At 46.2% G+C, this 20590-nt stretch overlaps 1 protein-coding gene and 1 long non-coding RNA gene across 3 annotated transcripts in view; one reads left to right on the plus strand and one right to left on the minus strand.

Moving 5' to 3' along the window:
• Nucleotides 1–20590, minus strand: part of LOC119166640 (kallikrein-4) — a 252316-nt gene that overhangs the window by 202693 nt on the left and 29033 nt on the right. The gene's annotated exons all lie outside the window — the stretch shown is intronic.
• On the plus strand, nt 8757–11986 carry LOC142784935 (uncharacterized). Its single transcript, XR_012888761.1, has 2 exons — nt 8757–9047; nt 10013–11986. It is a non-coding gene; the product is annotated as an uncharacterized LOC142784935 (long non-coding RNA).

Raw genomic sequence — 20590 nt, forward strand, 5'->3', positions numbered from 1 at the left:
CCCGAAGTCGAAGCTACATGTATTCTAGTCATATGAATTGTGGTTTTGGGACTTACTGAAAGATACTGTCCAACTATTTACTTATTTGTCAGAGTACCCTCAGCGCCAAAAAGTATTACAAGGGGTGGGGGGGGGGGCTACACAATACATATAATAATAACTACATATTTACAGAAGTTGTTGCAAACAATGTTAGGCTCCACACTCAAAAATAATTATAACAACAAAATTAAAGGGCACAAATCATTTTAACAAGGAGTAGAAGGCAGTGTAAGAGGTGACGATGGCAACATCTTTAGTAAGATGATTCCATTGGTCAAATATGCACTTATCATTGGTCAAATATGCACTTATCATATGCACTTAAATAAGTGCATATTTTGACCATTGGTCAAAATATGCACTTATCTCTATCTATACCTGTTGTAGACTGAACTCTGCTATGAAACATTTTTATACTTGACTTTTTCCTCCGCATTGTCAAAATGTTCCACCCTAAAGTCTCTTTTGCAAGGGGTAAGTTTAATTGCCACCTTCATTATTGAGAAAAACTTTACGGCTAATTTTCGTACCCTTTCTAGAGCTTAATGTCATGTTTCCATCATTGACCTTTATTTTATACAGTAGTTGTTTTGTTTCTATGTAAAAGTGGTTTGCGTTCGTACTCTGGAAGCCCGACACCTTACAGGCTTTATCTGTTATATAATAGACATGACACACCCAAGATAACGTTTCTGTTAAGAATACTCCAAAACACTTAAATTATTTTCCCGACAACAACACTGACTGACGACTACACAACTCAACAGCCCTCTGGGATTCTATGTTGGCCAGCTCAGCTTTTGGCATAAGCCCATATATCGCCTGTATAAAGTGACACAAAAAAGACGTGGAACGAATTGATTGAGGAACATCACATTACGTGTAAGAAATTGTTAGTTGGCGCTACGGTATTAATGTAAGAATGGAAAGGCCACAGAGTGTGGTTTTTCAATGCATTAAAGAGCTCAACTCGCACCCATACAACAAAATCTGCCCGCCTAGCGCATGCAAAATCGTTAGAAAATCATCGGGTAAGGTTTTTACTTCCAGTTGGACGTGAAAGAAAGTTCATAGTTGTATTCCCGATTAATGAACACGGTTATCATTTAAAAACAAGTAACAATACATCAAACAATACTGAGAGAAGAAATTAAACAAGAGCGCGATTCGAACAAAACTCGGACATCAACAACACTGCACCCCAAAATCTACATTTTAGGGCTGTCTAACAAGCGCCGCCGACACCAACATAATTTTCTTGCTGCATTACCTAAAAAAATGGAAAAAAAACGCAAAACATTCAAAAACGAGCATTCTAACTGACGACCTGCGTCACGACACGACCGCATCCCCAATCGCACGTTAAACCACTAAGGCCACAGAACAGCTAGACGGTGGTATCTAAAACGACTACAAATTTATGGCAACGATCTCCCTCATTTTTAGAATTACACTACGGTGACGGGCCCCCTCACCGTAGTCATTGCTTTACGATGACGGGGCCATCGCTATAGCTGCATCGCTCTCATGGCAGGCGCCGTCCCTGTTACGATTTCGCGACGTTGACGGGCCCTCTCAATTTAACATTAGTACTGCGCTGACGGGTTCATCACTGTAGTCACGAATACATTACGTAGATGGGCCCCTTCACTCTAACGATAGTACTAAACCGACGGGCCCCGTCATCATAGTTTCGGCCTTGCTAGAAGCAGTGCTCGGAGTGTCGCTGTATTTAAATGATGAGACTTTCACCTTCGTTTCATAGATCTCCATAACTTTTCGCCCTCCTTGATATGCTGAAGCTGACGTTAATGGACGTAGATCGGGCAGTCACACTGGAACCTCTACACACACCTAATGTATTCATGTACAGGTTTCTAAGTCGTACGACGAAGGTCGAATACAAATAAAACGCTAATATTTCCAAGAAAAACTCGCTCGAAACTCCTTTGCCATTCCTTAAGAATAGTTTGTAAATGCATTTTAATACGTATTTTGCATTGCTCGATGGTTGCATTGCCCAACGCAGTTTAGTTTCGGTTTGTGAGGCCTAACATATGCGTCAGCAAATGGTCATTTCCAAATCAATGACGACAAAGGCAGCGGAGCGTCAGAATCGAGGGCGAGGGTGCCACTCCGTTGTGGCTTCGGGCTAACTGGTTCAGGGAACTGATGAAAAAGTGGAGCCCAATAGGAGAATAATAGTAGGAGATTTCTTTCATGCATTTACCTACAACGTATTTCATGCTTGCTCCCCTTTCTTCGCACAACATGCTGTGCGGCTCGTTGCGGAAACTCGTGAATTGTTATGGCTCCGTCAGCAGCGTCTTCAAAGCATACTGGCACCGCAGCTGTTCCTCTTAGCAGTTGCTTGAAGCATTGCTTAGCCAATGCGAATGAAAATTCTCTCAAAGTAGATCCAACACCCTAGTAATTTCCTATCCCCCGGCTAGATTCTACACTCGCTAAGGAGAAGAGTTGTTAGGGACTGGACGCCCCTCGATGGCGCGAGTGCTCGGCGTCAGCGTGAAGTAAGAGCCGTAGTCCGGTGAAGAGACGCTTACTGCAGCGCTCAGCGTCTGCCCGGGCTCAATCCCGAACCGACGCTGTTTCATTTCTCATTCAAACACACTTTTTTTAACTATCAGTTGAGCAAAGTGTCTCCAGACAAGCCAATGACACGTGCGGGCTCGCATCGCCACAACCAATTACAGAAACACCTTAACAGGCACTGCATTGGTAAAAACCACGTTACCAAATGTGACATGCAACGGGATAGGTTCCCTGCGCAACGTATGTCGAACTCTCTCCCCTGCCAGGCCATGTGTCGGCTGGCCTCCATCGGTAGTCGTTCTTACGCTCAAGCTCCGACAGCTCTCTCAATAAACGTCGCTTCGTAGAAGCCTCCTAAGGAGCGTCGAGTATACCGTCATACCCTGTGCGAATAGTTTCTGACCAGGTGTGCATGCGACAGCGAGGTGCCTGAACACTCGGTAATGGCGCAAAGTGGGGGAGAACAAGCTCGTATGCACTCCACAACTATGTCTTGGTCAGCTTAGTGGTCGCGTCTGTGCGGCATTCTCAACGTCACACGCGTATGCCAACAATGACGTAGGACCAGACGACCACGCTCGGTCTGCTTCTTCGAAGACGCGCTTCCAGGTAAGATTTCTTATCTTTGTCCGAAACTGAGGGTGATCTTGACGGCTCTGCCCCGGGAACCGCGTGAACGATGGAGACTCCTTATTCCCATGCATGAGTCTTCTGCGTTTCACCTTCACAGAACCCATCAGCGTCGTTAGTTGTTAGGTCGGTAACTAGCTCCACGCTCTGCATCGGCCGCATTTGTTTCTGTTCACGCCACGCCACTAACGGGTGCCTCCTACTAACTCCTCCCCCCTGAAGAGTTTTACCAGACTCTCGATCTCCAGTAGCGTGATACTACAGCAACAAAAATAACTCAAAATAAGGGATCTGTTCTCGGTGCGCGCACAAGCGTGGAACAATTTTTACTTCAATCTTTAAGTAAGAACTTTTGCGTCATACCACAGAAAAACACTTATACATATTTCTCAAATGTTCATCCGAAAAGAAACATCCTCGCAAAGCATAGCAATAAAGAACGTGCTCTGAACGAAATTCAAAGCGCCAGTCAGTTCACATTGGCTTGAATCAGGGCACGCGCACCATGCATATTCCCCTAACATAACGCCTCTAAAATTCACCACACCACACGGACATTGTCCGAACACGTGAGACACACTTCATGCGCCGTCAAGGCCCCTCATAACGCACTCAAAGGGGGCGACGGACTCAGCACTGTGCATATATTAGTCTCAACGGATCGCACAAAGCATGAAATCATGAACTGATTTCACAAACGCAACCTCCTTTCATGTACAAAACTATTCCTACAGGCACATCGAGTACACCTAAAAACAGTTCTTTCACTTAGGGGCAACTTCGTATATAAACAACCACAATAATAAAAATGCGTAATACGACAAACAAACATTTTCAAATCATGCAGAAACTATTTGTCTCTTCGAACCACTTGACATCACGCATAACATTTATCTTAAACTTAAGATTCAGACTCTTGCACGGTTATTCAATTCACGGTAACTACCTGAATGGCTACTTAACAACTAACAAAAATCGGCCCCGCATCTGCATGATAATCTGCAAATGTCGTCGAAAGACGATAGCCTTGCGTCTGGAGAGATTGAACATAATGTTTATTTGATGATCTGTGCAAGAAAATTGGTGAATGGCATTCTGGAGGCGCTGCGTTACAGTGCTTCATGCGTGCAGCGGAGGCAAACGAGCGAACAAAGTCACGTTACACGTGAGACGTGAGCGCTATCTGGCAGTCATCTTAAAAAACAAAACGCGTGGCTCTGAGACGGGCCTGCGCGCCCGTCCCAGAGGTGAAAAGGTGTAGAACGCAAGGCGACGGGTAGGTGCCACCACTTTGTCGTCTTAGCAAATCGTTGGAAACACTTCCCTTTTCGTGCAAGCGTTGCTTGGTCAGTACCGCGTGATAAGCGCTACTGTCCTTAGAATAACTTATGTATGCATTTTTAGTAAAAGATGCACATACAGAATATATACGGGTTGTAATGGTGCCTCAGATATGCACGATAACTGTTTTTAATTGAGAATCGCACAAGTATGAACGCTGAATCTTTAGCAACATTGGTGGGCGCTATGGGTGGGTTTGGCCGTTTAGGGTATCCGCTGGTGCAGTTTGAAGGACCCGGTACTGTTGGGAGTGGAAAAACAGACAATTGTACATGCAGACAGACATAGAGACGAAAATTTTTGCGTCGATGGTCCCAAAGAAAGACTATCGTCTTTAAAAAAAACGCAACCATATGAGACAGACAAAACATCACCTTGCCACTAAACAGTCCCAATCACTGAATCTAATGATCATCTGAGACGCGAAAGGGCTTCAGCAGCCTTGGCAATGTGCCCTTAATACAAAGAATTCGTTTGTCATATTTGTCTCTCCTTTGAAAGTGAGTGCCTCCTGTTGCGAATGTTTCAGCCTCTTACTAAAAAATGATTGATTGATTTGTGGGATTTAACGTCCCAGAACCACCTAATGAATATGAGAGACGCTTACTGAAAAAAAATTGCTTTTCACTAAAAGCATCTCACAACGTCACCACCCATCAGTGGTGACGCCATACCTAAACACTTAAACAGAGCGAAAAACTTGGTAGCAAAATAACCTCTCGTCGTGTATGCAAACTTTTTGAAACCTAAAATTGAAAAACATCAACCCAGGTCAAAATTACCATCAACAAATCCAGTAGTTAGATTCTCCATATAACTCACGGCTTCATTTCACACTTGAGTCGCACACGCGATGGTACTCGCCTGAAGACTTTACATTTTAAACGGGGAATACGCAAGATGGTCAGCCCACTTTTTCTACCACTGAACCTCAGCCCTAGCCGCTTTTCAACGTGATTTCTCGTTTTATTTCCTGATAATTTACTGCCACAAGATTTGTCATGCGCTAACACTTTGTCTCAGCGTGAGTCTGACACAACTGACGGCCAGGCCTGATTCCGTGTAATTGCTTTCTACGATAGAGTCTATCAATTAAGTTGGCGGGCAACCCATCTTTCTTCTGACGCCGCACATTGGCAAAAGACTGATCGCGTTCATTCTCCGCGTCGATATAATTTCCATCAAATGGATGAAGCCGCTCGCTGTCCATATTAGTACATTCCGCAGGAGAATGCAAGTTTTAAACTACGACTTATCTACAAGTGATGCTGAATTAGTCGTTTGCGGCTTCATTGCTCGGGCGTGCTGTTTCTCCACTGTGCGCTGCACAGTGTTAGCGCTAAGGCTAGAACCTGTAGGAACATGCTCTGGCTCCCTCATTGGTGAATACTGCTTCTATTTATTGTCTTTCACAGTTGATCTCCCCCGCATTACCCTCCCTTAGATCATTCAGTGACTTTTGCCGCTTACGACAAAGACATTCGTAATCTGCGGGAATAAGAAATACGGGCACACACATATTCAACTGATCAGTTACAGCGCTTTGCAATTTCACTGGCTCAGCAACGCTTCCTGGCGAGGGTGGAAGACTGATAGGTACACACAGTAGACGCGCGGTAACACTTTCCCCAAAAGTATCTGTTAGCCTTATTGTGTGATGACTCTGACCCAAAACGTCAGTGGACACTTCATTATCTCGTACCACCATGACATCCGCATCTCAGTCAACGCGTGCCAACAGGGCTTCTTTTACACGAGTACCTCGATTCGCGAATTTCTCATCAGTGAGGTATTCCTAATTGCAGAGGGTCGCGCTGGTGTAGCTCGGCCCTCAAACGACACTTCATTCTGGGGAGCTACGCATAAAACATCGGCGTTAATAGCAGCTGTGTCACGTGAGAGCTTGCAATCTCTCTATAAGTGGCCCTGTATTCCGCAGCCCAAACACACTCCTGAATCAGGGCAGAAAATTGCACCAACCAAAGCTTGGCTTGCGCCCTTTAATTAGAATTTTATGGTGTCGCACTATGGTAACTCTAACACCTGCGACCATCAAGGCTTTCATCAAAGTTAGTTGCTAGGTACGCTATATGCTTGGGCTTTAACCAGCCCTTCACTTCCTGCCGAGTGACCAGTGAGTGGAAATCACATGACAATAACTGCTTTAGCCTGTCAGTTATAAGTAACTCATAAAGACTTTCAAACGACTCTACCTCTCTACTTCTTATGTAGTAGGTGAATCGCATACCTTTCGATAGTGGTATGCTAGTTACGATATTCCGGCTCCTCTGACAAGGCACGCGATGACCTCAATTTTCGCAGCTCAAGCTTGAGCTTTAGCGCTTCAATCTCAAGCTTCCACTCGCGTGTGCGATTTGATTCATTAAAACTATCACCATGCATCACACCTCTCTTTTGATACGCCATCTCCCAGAGTGTGCCTGAATGCAAATTCATTCAGTAAAAAAAAATTGAGGCCCCGACAGAGCACAAAACAGGCCTCACCTCGTGATACGTCAACCAGTGACATTTTCGATATGAGTTGAGGCTGTCTCTTTGCCAACGCTAGTTGCGACGACCTATTGAGATGCTCCAGGTCTCCACCAGATCATCCCTGTGATTGTCTCAGTTGTAAAGTCGACTGTCCCTGCTGATCTGCTCTCGTTCGATGACGCGCAGCGCTCTTGAACAGCCCAACACCTGGCTCAAATTTGCTGGCTCCTGAGGTGACCAGCAGGCTCGCACAGAGTGGCAAAGCTGCCTCTCGCAGCGTGCCAAGAGGTCCCAAAGCAGCAAGCGTCTTGATGCTACTTCTCGCTGCGCACCAGCAGGTCCCAAAAGCAGAGAACGTTTCACCCGACTTTAGCACCTTCTTCGCTGCGGGCTCTCCGCTCCATGTCGATAGCGCCAGTGAATTTGCTACTCCTCGGCTAGCTTCTACACTAGCTAAGGTTAGAGGTTCGAATCGGACGCCCCTCGATGACGCGAGTGTTCGGTGGCAGCGCGAAGGAAGAACCGCAGCTCGGTGAAGAGACGCTTTATTGCAGCACTCAGGCGTCTGCCTAGCTGGTTCAAACTCGAACCTCTGCTGTTTCATTTCAAATTCAAGCACCTCTTTTTAACTATCGGTTGAGTAGACAGTCTCCACATTAGTCAATCACACGTGAGGGCTCGCATCGCCTCAACCAATAGCAGAAACACCTTAACAGGCACTGCATTGGTAAAAACCACGTTACCAAATACGACACGCAAGGAAATCAAAGTGTGTCGCACTCTCTCCCCTGCCAGGCACACTCTAAGCCAAAAATGGCCAAAATGGGAGCAGCGGCTGTTTTTACTCCTTCAGACCGACTGTTACTCTCCGAAAAGACCAAGCGGAACAAGATGGCCGACTTGTTCGAGAATGGGGGAGCAACTGTATTCATCTTAAGTTTGTAAGGGAGCAACGGAAGGAGGAACCGCTGTAAATGCTCTCGTCACGCAACAGTTACTCCCCGGCAGAACACCGCACACAAATATGCATGCCGCCCACATTGATATTCATGGGCCAGATTATTGTTTGTTCTGTGTGCCAAACTTCACCAAACCAAAACAGTGATTTATTTTAGCATCCGTAGATAATAAGATAGCAGCGCTGGCTGAACACAGAAGGCCTGAGAATACAGTACGGCAAATACCTAACACACGCAGCAGCAGAATGGAGAGTTGGCACGTCAAAGCGGACCGAACGCCGAAACACGTGCAAAACAACGATAAAAAAAGCCTAGACACGCCGTTCGTCCGCGAAGTAAGGGCGTCAAAGTCGATCAAGCACCGAAACACGTGCATAAGGAGCCCCCCCCCCCCCCGCCCAAATATATCGGAGAAGAAAAAAAAAGCGGACCCAGACGCGCTTCTCATCAGCCATACACTTAGTAGCAAGCTTCACCGTGTAGGTTGAGGGCAGAATGACAAATCTGCGCCATCTGCGCCCGCACGACAGGTGTGGCGCTAGAGTAGCAAACGATGTAAGTTACAAAGTAATTTTTATTCAGTGGTTATGTTGACTAGCACTAAATAAAAGTTACACTCAACTTTTTATATTTATTTATGAGTTTTAGTGTACCTCAGTTTGTTTTTATAATTGTATTAGGAGAACACGCTGAAATTTTTGCGCTGACGCCTGTGCTGCCACTGCTCGACGTTTTTTTTTTCGGCGCAACTAGGTTCGCGTTCGCACTACTTACTCATTTTCATATGGTCTGTGGTTGGCGAGCACATGGACGTGCGAGCTGTGAGCTATGTTTTGATCGTGTGTGTGTGTCGCAGATTTGCGTTTCTACTTATTCGTGATGAAGGTTAGTGTATATTTATCTTTATAGAGCGCGAAGTAGTTGTGGATTTTGCTGCTGGGTGGAACAAACACATCGTAAACACGTCTTCAGCTATCTGCAAGCCTGTTCGCTCGTCGGACAAAGGACTGTGCATGCATCAGCGTGCAGGTGAGTGGCATTTCCAGCAACATTTAATGCTCTTAAAATACATTGTTGAGTGGTTGCGCTATTGAAAGTGAAATTATTTGCTCTTATTCACCGTATCCATTGCTAGCCGTATCGGACTAAATTACCTCTATTACCGCCTGCATACCCTCTTGCTTCCCCTGTCACCACTGCAGTGCCAGTGTACTTTTGCAGTTAAAAGTTCATTTCCGCAACACTACCTCGCTTGAAAAAACATTGGGGCGGGGTTGTAGCTGCATTCATACTGGCACTTTTCTACCGTTGGCTTTATGTAATGTTAACGCCGCATTTTTTAGAGATGTAAAGTGTATGTAAATCAGTAAGTAAACAAATAATTGTCGCCTCACTTCACTGGCATAGCCAGGCGGTTGCGCACAGAATTTTTTTAGGCCGGGCGTAGGGAGCCCAAATTGACGACCATATCCGCTTGCCGGGCCTATTCATATAAGCGGACCTCCCCCCCCCCCCTCCCCGCACGCCTAAAAAAAAAAAAAATCTGCCCACATCACTGCGTCACTTGCTTCACCTCTGCGCTGAACGTACTATTTTATAAGCGCACCATCAAGCGAGCAGTTTACATGTTCTGTTTACATATTGACAGAACAATTGGAGGAGGAATGACCCAAATCTTTCAGATTTCTTTAGTGATGCAAAACCTTAGCAAAACTGAATATTGTAAAAGACAATCATAAATGCTGTATGTTCTCGTTAGCGCTGTCATTATTCTGCATCATGAAATCTTTATGCGCTGTGAAAACTTGGCATGCCGTTGAAGTCACATATCGACGTTAATACCAATCGACGAAAATTTCGACAACCTCAATAACGCCGTTTGGGATTTGCCGCATGCACATAATTAGGCTTATTCCCACTTGGCTGTTCTTAACCTGACTTCACTGCTACCAAATGAAACAATATTTGATGCATGTCTTATACTTTTTTTTCAGGGATATGACACAAATTTGGTTATACTGCAGATGAAGATGCTCCCAACGATGCTAATGTACAGAAAGCAAGTGAATTTTGGTAAGTGCAGACTTTTTGTACTACGTATATGAAAGCATCGCTTTTTAGGGGCAAACTGTGCATGTGTTGGCCAGAGAATAGTTCATTATGCCACATGGTTACACTGGCACTGACAATTCGACATGGCTCCGCTGGCCCGTGTGTGTGCTCACATTGTTACCGTTAAGATAAAATGTTTATGTTTTCATTGCAGGGATTGCTGTTTGTACTAAAAAGCCAACTGCCAAGATTTGTTTACGCTGGTACTCCTAAAAGTATGCTTTCCCTATTTACATGGATTTTGGCTTGCACAAAGCATAACACTTGGGCCTAGATTCACAAAGCTGTCCATGTGCAGGCTTTCATAACAGCGTTTCTTGACTTGCCTTTACCCTGTTTTCTGCAGATGTTTCGTGGGTTTAAAAGTGCCACAGCATGTTGACCTCCCCCACTCTGAAATATTCGCGTTCAAAGTTTCACAAGAGTGGGCTTAACTTTCTTGTGCACCTCTTTGCTAGTCCAAGATACTGAAGTGTTATGCTCTTACTAGAGGTGGCAGTGTTTCTAATGTTTGTATTTCCATCACATTGACCAAGTATGCGATCTTGGCTTGACTGGTAGCACATCCTCAACAAATGTCTTTGTGGCACATGTAGAAGGCAGTACAAAATAAATAGGCAGACATTCACACCGGGAGCTAACTTCTAATAATGCTTTTTTTTTTGGAAACCATGGTGTGCTTATTCCAATTTGTCTAACAAGCAGTAACCTGTTTGGCTGTGAACCAACAAGACGTTGAGCTAATAAAAGCTTCACATCTTGTTGCTCTCAAATATATATGTATTGGCAAGCTATCTGTGACACTGTCAAACAAAGAATCGGAATATCTGTGCATGCCTTAAGATATATTGATATATTGCTTCGTTTACATATCTCGTGGCTGTGACTCGTCAACCGAGTGAACAAATGCACCCTAGTTTTCTAAATTTAAAGCATTTTTTGAAGGTAGCACGGTCTACATTTATTTGTCTATAGTTTTGTCCAGCCGTTTGCGTCAGGTACAAAAAAATATACTGAAGATTATCATGTAGCCTCTGCAAATGGTTGCTTTCAAGCAGGCTTTGCATGCTTGGCTTGTGCCTACAGGTATTGCGCAATTCAAGACGCAGCAGCGTATGATAGAACAGTAGAATCGAGAGCAACTATGTGCACGAGCTAAATAAGTATTTTAACATGAGCGGACAGTACGTGTTATTTGCCACACACATGACCTCATTTAGAATGCCCATTGGTGAATTGGCTCATAGAAATGTCACTCAGCTGTGTATAGGAAACAAGTTAACTGAACCTAAGGGTATCTTTAACTGCTACAAATATGCCTTGTTGAGGTGCTGCACATTTTCTTCCAGAATATTGCTGTCTGAGACATCATGTGAAGAGCGTCTACCACATCAGCATTTATATGGCTTGCCAAGTAACGTTTGGCCGAACCTTCCTTTTTTTCACATTTCATTTTGCAGTAGACATCCTAGAATGTAAGCGCTGCTGCAGTGTGTGTGACTCATTGTTATGAATTGATTCTGGCATGTTTAACCTCACACTTCTATTTTTTTTCTTGCAGGAATGAGATGCTTCAAATATGCCTGCGGTGACGTTCTGCTGCGCTAGCGTGATGGAAACACCAGCTGCGAAACTTGAGTTCTTCAGAATTGGAGAAGTTGCCCTTCTCTCACCAATGACGACACAGACTGCCCTATGCTAGAAATTCAAGATTGTTTTTCCACGGATGACGCAGAAAACCTTTGATGTATTATGGTGTTTGTTTAGTGCTGGCTGTGGTGTGGCGAAGTCTACTTTTACGTGTGGTCACACGTCGCCTCATAAAAAGAACAATAAAGCATTTATTTTCCTTTCAATATTGTCCACTTTTTGTGTTAGAAGCACCCAAGCAGTGCTCTTCCAAGGAGCTCTCGCCATGTGTTAAGCGTGTGACAAGCATACTCGAGATAAATACTCATTTCCCCAAGGAGTAACTGGAAGCATGTGCAGTTGGTTTTCAGAGAGTAACTGCGAACACGTGGGAGGAACGGTAAAGAGTAACTGTTGCTCTTAGAAGAGCAACTGATGGGAGTAATGGTTGGTCGGCAGGGAGCAACTGGTGGGAGTAACTGTTGGTCTGCAGGGAGGAACTGGAGGGAGTAACTGTTCATCCCCCGAAGGAGGAACTGAAAGGAGAGCAACGGTTCCTCCCTCTGCAGTTACTCCTTTTAGGAGAGTAATAGGAGTGGCAATGCAATTGCTCCCTGAAAGGAGCAACCCCTATACCCCTGTTGCTCCGTTTTGGCTTAGAGTGCAGTGTGTCGGCTGGGCTTCATTGGTAGCCATTCTCAAGCTCGAGCATCGACAGCTCTCTCAATAAACTTCGCTTCGTGGAATCCTTCTTAAGAGCATTCAGTATACCGTCAGACCCTGTGTGCTGAGTTTCTCACCAGGTGTGCATGCGACAGCGAGGCGCCCCGCCATCCTAATAACACTCGGTAAAGGCGCAAAGCGGGAGAGGACAAGCCCGTATGCGTCCCGCAACTATGTTTTTGTCAGCTTAGTGGTCGCGTATATGCGACATTCTCAACGACACCCGTGCATGCCAACAATGACTAAAGACCAGACGACCACGCTTGGCCTGCTTCTTCGAAGACGCGCTTCCGAGTAAGCTTTCTTCTTTTTGTCCAAAACTGGGGGTGACCTTGACGACTCTGCCCGTGAACCGTGTGAACGACGGAGACTACTTGTTACCAAGCATGGTTCTTCTGCGTTCATCTTCACGGAACCGATCAGCGCTTTATGCTTTTTCTGATTAGTGTTCCAGCTTCTTTGTTCCCGTACCAAGAAATCACAGCATCGAATATTACGCAATATGACTCACGAGGAATGCATGAAAGAGCCGTAGTGGATAGTCCTCCCCGAGTCCCCCCTCTCCTTCTGTTCGAAACCCTAATAATCAACCTGATCATGTTCTCTGTCTTGGCTGAAATCTCAGCAATGATTTGATTGTTGTACCCGTGCGACTCTAGAGCCATCCATGTCTGTCCCTTCACACGAAACGTCCATCCTCCGCACAACGTAGGCAGGCGACGGGCTAGTGCCCGCACGCTTCTGAAGAGCATCAGGTACAATCCTGATTCATGCGTTTTTCGATGAACTCAGTAAAGTTTCTCAGCTGGCTTTCAGGTATTTCCGGCTATCTGTGGGTTCTATTATCATTGATTTGACAGTTATGGACTATGCTTCCTGAAAAGCCGAAAAGTTTGCTTAGCCCTTGCCCTTTTTGACGGCAAGAGATCGCGACTCTTCACCCACTCAAGGTCAGTGGTCAGGGCTTTTGCCTCTGGTTCCGTGTACTCTAGAGTATCTTAAAGTCTTGAGAATGGGACATTTTTTCTCCGTACCATTACCTGGTACGAGATGCGCACAAAACCATTACCTGGTTTTGTGCGCATCTCGAAACCCTACAGGACTTTCTAGTAAATCATGATGACATTGTTCACTCTCAAGCGCGCTAACCCTCCGCGCTGGGGAGGTCGTATATCCACAGATTGGCATTGGAATGTTTAAGGCGGTTTAATTACTTTCAGTGAAGCGGCCAAGCACTACCAGTTGAGTAGGCAGTTATTTGCTCCTCCGCACAGCAAGTTGTCTAGACCTCAGGCTATCACTTTTAGAATGCTCCAGACCAAGCCATATTCAAGTCTGTCTTTCCTAAGCATGGTCTCCTTAGAGGCTTTTGATTCTGCTTGTACTGATCGTGGTGAGGTTAGTGAACTCAGACATATGCTCTGAATAAGTCTCTCGTTGCGGAGCCCAAGTTGGCTCACAGAAGAGTATTGGTACTTTTTCTTACGAAGTTTCGAGTTACTAGCACAAATACGGGCTGCCCAAAAAGCCCACGATGTGTCTTTGAGGCCTCTCCGTTCCTGCGTGGAAGTGGCCCGTGACGTTGCTCTTAAAGAGTCAATTTTATCAGGACCCAATAGAGTTCTGTGTCTGTCTGTCAATGTGTATCTATTGGCACTGCACAATCTGCGTCCCACGCGAGCGCGTGTGTTTGCCGGAATCACAGATCTAGAAGACACTTCACAACAAGGTTGACAGCTGTAACCACAAATTTTAATATTATACAAAGTAAGGCTAGCAGCTACCTATTTGGTAACTTATATCGCGTAACTCTATAAAACGCTGGTGTAAGAAAGGGCTCTAAGCAGACATGCTTTTTCAGCACAGCTGGCCTATTCGCGCAGAGAATGATGCACGCAGAAGGGTGACCACTGATGCCTGTTCAGATAGCGCGCCTGCCAGCAATCGTGTGAAGTCCTTCGAATGAAAATTGGTGCTCGAGTGAGACACCCCTCCACGCGTCTTTTCCTTTTCGTACGAAAAATACGGGTGCGCCCTTATTGCGCGAGCCCTACACGCGCGAGGAGACGTTATCACGTGCGCCCTCCGAGTGACGTAAATGGGCCAGCTCGATTGATCTCTGCTTCTGGCACGTTCATCTCCTCTGCAGGCGTGCGTTCACCTTTATGCTGCGAAGCGCTAGGGTGTATTACAAGAAACAGATGACCCTCTTTTCTTTCGCATATTTTTCCTCCGTGGTTTGTCGTCTATTTTTTTCTTGTAATATATATCAACTAGCCCAACAACAAGTTTTATTGGAGTGTGCTATCGATTTCGACTTTATATATAACATGTCGGCCACGATGACACCAGCGGCAAAACCCCGTCTAAAATCTTCATTTATTTGCTATGGCAATAAATTAAATATCGTGGCATCGTTCTAAACTTGATCCTTTCAACTTTCAAAGATTTAGAGAGTGTTAGCTTAGGAATGTTGGCTTGGCTTCATAGCAGGGAATGGTGCAGGTACATAAGACAAGAAAGGTACACAAATATATACGCTTCCTGGGAAATGCAAGTAACAAAAATACGGGGTGGGGGGGGGGGGCTAAATGCTTATGTTTAAACAATCATGTTGCTTACCTACGAAAAAATTAACAGTTTCACATCAAGGGCGATGGAATGAATGCGATAGCAACAACTTGAAACATAACACTGAGAGCAGCAAGCACATCCAAACGTTCAGCACACTGCTCACGCACAAATGACGCACGAAAACAACACACACAGGACGAGAGCGAACTAACAACTTAGAAGTGTGGCAGTTTCGGCGAGTTGGTATGACATGGCGATAGTTATAGTGCGAGAACAGAACAATGACAAAGAGACAAAAAGAACACGAGCACTTGTGTCCTTCTTGTCTCTTTGTCGTCGTTCTGTTCACCCCCCATGACTATCGAACTAACAACGTTTAGCACTCGGGGCGTCGTAAACGTTGTACTTAAACAAAACGACGCCCGAAAAGTAATCACAGGTAATGATAAGAGCAAACTAGCAAGTGTCCCTGAACGAGGTGATCTTCGTGGGCCCAGCAACTAACGAAAATGTTTTGCTGAAAGCCGAAGGCACATGAATTTTCTAACCAGAGAAAATTCGCGTGCGCACAAGCATATCTAGCCCACCCCCTCTTTTTGCAAGGCGAAGTAGGCGTGGGAGATAAGCGCTCTTCGACCCATCGTGACGAGCTGGGCGCCGAACTTAGGCGGCTTTTAAATTCGAAGCATTTCTTAGCGAACTTCGGCGACGTTGAGCGTATCTATCTATCTATCTATCTATCTATCTATCTATCTATCTATCTATCTATCTATCTATCTATCTATCTATCTATCTATCTATCTATCTATCTATCTATATCTATCTATCTAGCTACCAATCTATCTATCTATCTATCTATCTATCTATCTATATACCTATCTATCTATCTATCTATCTGTCTACGAGTTCTAGCTCTCCTGGCCGTTTCGATAGTTGTATCGACCCTAAAACTGATATGGCACCACATGACTGTATGGCACACGTAATTGTCTAGTGAAAAGATGAAAATCATGGCATGTATCCCATGGATGTCATAAACTTAATTTGATGGTCTTGCTGCTCTCCCGGTGTTTCGTTCATATGATATAATGAAAAACTGGTATTGTATATCATAACTGCATGGTGAACATAAGTGACAGACCCTAAGGTGGAAATCAAGACATGCTTTTTATGTAAGTCATGACTTCATGCCACGCTCATGGTGTGCTCGCAGTCGTTTCGCTGGCTACACAAATGTCGAATTAGGTATCAAGGGACGTGAATGAATGACGATCGAAGGTGTATAACTGATGCAAACATGAAAATCATGTGATGTGTATCATGTAAGAACATGACTACATGCCACGCTCATGATGCGCTCACGGCCCTCTTACTGGCTTCACATATAACAAAGTTGGTATTACGTGATGCGAACGGACAACGAAGGCAAATAACACGTTCAAACAAGACAATCATGGCATGTATGTTATGTAAAACATGACTACATGGAACACTTTTGGTGCACTTGCAGCCTTTTTGCTACCTTCACGTATACTAAATTTAGTGTTACGTGACGTGAATGAATGACGAAGGTATAGGACTGATGCAAACATATTAGTCATGACATGTGGCTCATGTAAAAACACGACTACATGCCACGTTCACGATGGGCTCACGACCGTTTCGCTGGCTTCACATATACCACATTTGCTACAACGTGACGCGAACGCACAATGTCCAAACATGATAATCAAGACATGCGTGTCATGTATTATATGACTACATGCTACACTCATAGCGTGCTCGTGGCCGTTACTCTAGCTCTACATATATCAAGTTTGGTATCACGTGACGTCAATAGACGACGAAAACAAATGACATGTCAAAACTTGATAATCATGATATGAGTGTTGTTGTGACCGAGGTTTGCAGCCACTGGAGGTATGGGATGAAGTTGTCGAGGCAGGGGAAGAGGGACTTGAAGAGGGTTTATTTACATTATATAGAAGGTGAGCTTTCGTACATGACGAGCTCTTTCTTACATGGCGAGCTTTCGAATCTCGTGTTCTACTACATGGCGCTCCTCCGAATGAGCCGGGTGGCTCATTATAAACGTTATGTTTTTCCCAGATCTCTAGATCAGGAAACACGTGCTGATAGTAAACTCCAATCACAGATCCCACACAGCCGGCAAGGGTGAAGAGCATTCACGGTCCACGTGAACGTCCAATATTGAAGCATGACTCTGCCCTCCAAGGTGGCGCCAGCTGGGCTATTCCTCGTCATGTGTGTGCCGCTGCTCGAGGGGTCCCAAACAAGTGAAAACATACATCAAAGGGTCCACCGATATGTTCGCTTAACTAGTGGGGCAATTTGCGGTGGCTGCCGCGGTCTCTTCCAAGGAAGATGCTGTATTTGTTGTCCCCTCCGAAACTGCTTACGGCGTCGTGGCGACACGACGTCTCACCCTCCGGCTAGGGGGACAATACGTGGCGAGTATTGCAGAGCCCGAATGGCAGGACGGTAAATTCGTATAAGCCATCAGGGGTAAAAAAGCTGTCTTGGGGCGATCAGCCTCAGCCATGGGAACCTGCCAATAACCTGAACGCAGATCAAGTGACGAGAACTCCGCGCTTTGTAAGCAGTCAAGGGCATCGTCTATGCGAGGTAGCGGGTAAACATCTTTGCGCGTGATCTCATTCAACCGGCGGCAGTCGACGCAGAATCGTATTGAGCCATCCTTTTTCTTGACTAGAACAACTGGGAGGCCCACGGGCTGTTAGAGGGCTCAATAACACCTCGCTTCAACATGTCATCAACTTGTTCCGCGATTATGCGACGCTCAGATGCCGATACCCGATACGGACGCTGACGTAAAGGAGCGTGAAGGCCAGTGTCGATTTCGTGAGATACTGTGGAAGCACGGCCCAAAGTCAGTTGCTGGTGGTCGAAGCTGGCGCGGAAGCGCTCGAGAAGGGTGATGATGTCCGTGCGCTGCTGGGCCGTAAGGTTGGTGTCGATGCAGCGCGAAATTGCGTCGGTGAATGATGGGGAAGAGGATGACGCGCAACAATCAACAGCGTCAATAGGTAGGGTAGTCGAGTGGTCAGAAACTACACGTGCAATCGAGGGATCAATGTCATCGGCAAAGCCCAGGCACTCTCCGCACAGTAACTTGGAAGGTGAGGGAAACGGATTTGAAACATAAATTGCAATTGATCCATCGTGAACATTCAGAATGGCGAAAGGAATCCGGAAGCACTTGTGGTGAACAGCGGTTTCAGAAGGCGTAAAAAGAACAGTTGAGCCACTAGAGACGTCACAGGAAAGCGGAACTAGGGCGGACGAGAACGGGGGTATCGAAGCGTCGGCGGCAACGAAAACTTTTGCAGGTGAAAGGGAGGAGTCGAGTGAAGCAGCGTCGCATAACGGCGCGAACTCCACTTCGGCGGGAGCACAGTCGATGACGGCTTGATGAGTGCACAGAAAGTCCCAGCCTAATATAATGTCATGGAAACACCGTGGGAGCACTACAAACTCAACGACATAAATATTGTCAGCAATAACGACACGTGCTGTGCATGCAGCAAATGGGCGATTTCGTTGCTCGCTCGTAGAGCTCAAAACGAAGTCGTGAAGAGGCATTGTGACTTTTTTTAGTCGACGGCAAAGTTTTTCAGTCATTACAGACACTGCGGCGCCAGTTTCAACCCATGCAAAAACATGTATACCTTCAACGGAGACAGCAACGACGTTAGACGGCGAAAAACAAGGTCTTTTGGAGTTCGAAAATTCCGCAGTTCTTGCACCTGGAACTGAAGCTCCTAGTTTTCCTCGGGGACAGGGTGATGTCGACGTAGCATAGGGGAAAAGGAACAGCGTTGAGGTGAAGGCGACCGGTGTCTGTTGAAGTTCCGGTGAGGTGAAAATGTGTCCATGGTGGCAGTCTCGCCATATACAGCAGGCTCCGGTCATGGGGGGGGGGGAGGGGAATCATAATTGTTGGCATGACGTCGTCACGCAGGAGAAACTTACGCCATCGACAAAATCGAGCCATGTGACCCGCAATTCCACAGGCGATGCATATGGGGCGGTTGTCTTGAGCACGCCAAGGGTTCTGAAAGCGTGGAGGTGGTGGTCGAGAGAAAGGACGGGCAGCCTGGTACATAGGCTCAGTCGGTAAGACAAAGGGACGCGTGAACGTAGGCGTTCGCGACAAAGAAACGTGGCCGTTCGCGACAGGCGGACGTCGGGTTCCGTTCAGTGCTTCGGCGTTGGTCAATGGAGCAGCAACAGGTGGTGCGTGAGCTGTTGGTAGTGTCTCGGACACTTGCTCTTGGACAACTCGCTGTATTGATGGCACTAAAGTATATGGGGCACCTTCGGAGGCATAAGGCACGAGGGACATCTGGCGTGCGACCTCCTCTCGTACAAATTGCTTGATCTCGTGAAGCAAAGTGGTGTGATCTATAGTAGAGCCAGCCGACGTTAAAGCGGAGATTGTTGCACATGGCGCGCTGGCACGACGAGTGGTGTCACGCTGTTTCCAGAGCTCATCATAGCTCTGACAAAGTTGGATCCCTTCCGCTACCGTTTTCAGGGTTTTGGCGACCAGCATCTGAAATGCGTCGTCAGTCACGCCTTTCAAGATGTGTTTGATCTTCTCGGCTTCTGTCACGGCCGAGTTGACACGCCGGCGAAGGTCGACCACATCTTCGATATAACTGGTGTTTTCTCACCATTCTGCTGAGCCCTGGTACGCAAGCGCTGTTCGGCCCGTAGTTTGCGAGGCGCTGGACGGCCAAACAATTCTGCAAACGCCGTTCGCAAGGCCGACCAGGTGGGGAGGTCTCTCTTGTGATTACGGTACCACAGACTGGTGACGTCGGTCAAATGAAATTGGACGACAGTAAGCTTGTGCGTATCGTCCCACTTGTGCTTGTTCACCCGGTCGTATTCATCGAGCCATACTTCCACGTCTTTGTCATCGGTTCCACTGAAGGAAGGCAGATCGCGTTGCCGAAAGGAGCCGAGGCAGACAAGAGCTGCAGTAGTTGGAGCCGAGGCGGCCACCTGCTGATCGTCGTCCGTGGACATCGTAGCAACTGAAGGCAACGTACGGTTTCGCAATTCCAGGATTAGGCGTCACCCAGCCCCTCCACAAATTAAAATGAGGCGTTTTAGAGTGGCACACTTTTATAAAACAGGAGAGCAGTCACGACACGTCAAGTGGTAATGGCGGATCTAGCGTGAGTACCCAGCCAACCGAACGTCGTCTTCTTCACCGACTGAGTCATACCCTCTGCCTTTCCGAGTTGCACTCATCTTCTTCACTATAGTATATATATATATATGTAACGTAAGAAGGTAGCGATGGTTAGGAGTTAGAAATAGATGAGCAAGAAGTGAGAGTATGAGAGTAGAATAAACATGGGGTATGAGCCAGGCCACGTCACCCAGTCATCGTAGCGTCACACAAGTCGACAGGATGAAGACCTCCCAGCCACTTCATCAGTGTCTCATCGCCGACACAGTTCTCCACAAGACACCCTGAG

The sequence above is a fragment of the Rhipicephalus microplus genome, unplaced genomic scaffold (assembly GCF_043290135.1).
Source record: "Rhipicephalus microplus isolate Deutch F79 unplaced genomic scaffold, USDA_Rmic scaffold_16, whole genome shotgun sequence".
Taxonomy (NCBI): Eukaryota; Metazoa; Arthropoda; class Arachnida; order Ixodida; family Ixodidae; genus Rhipicephalus; species Rhipicephalus microplus.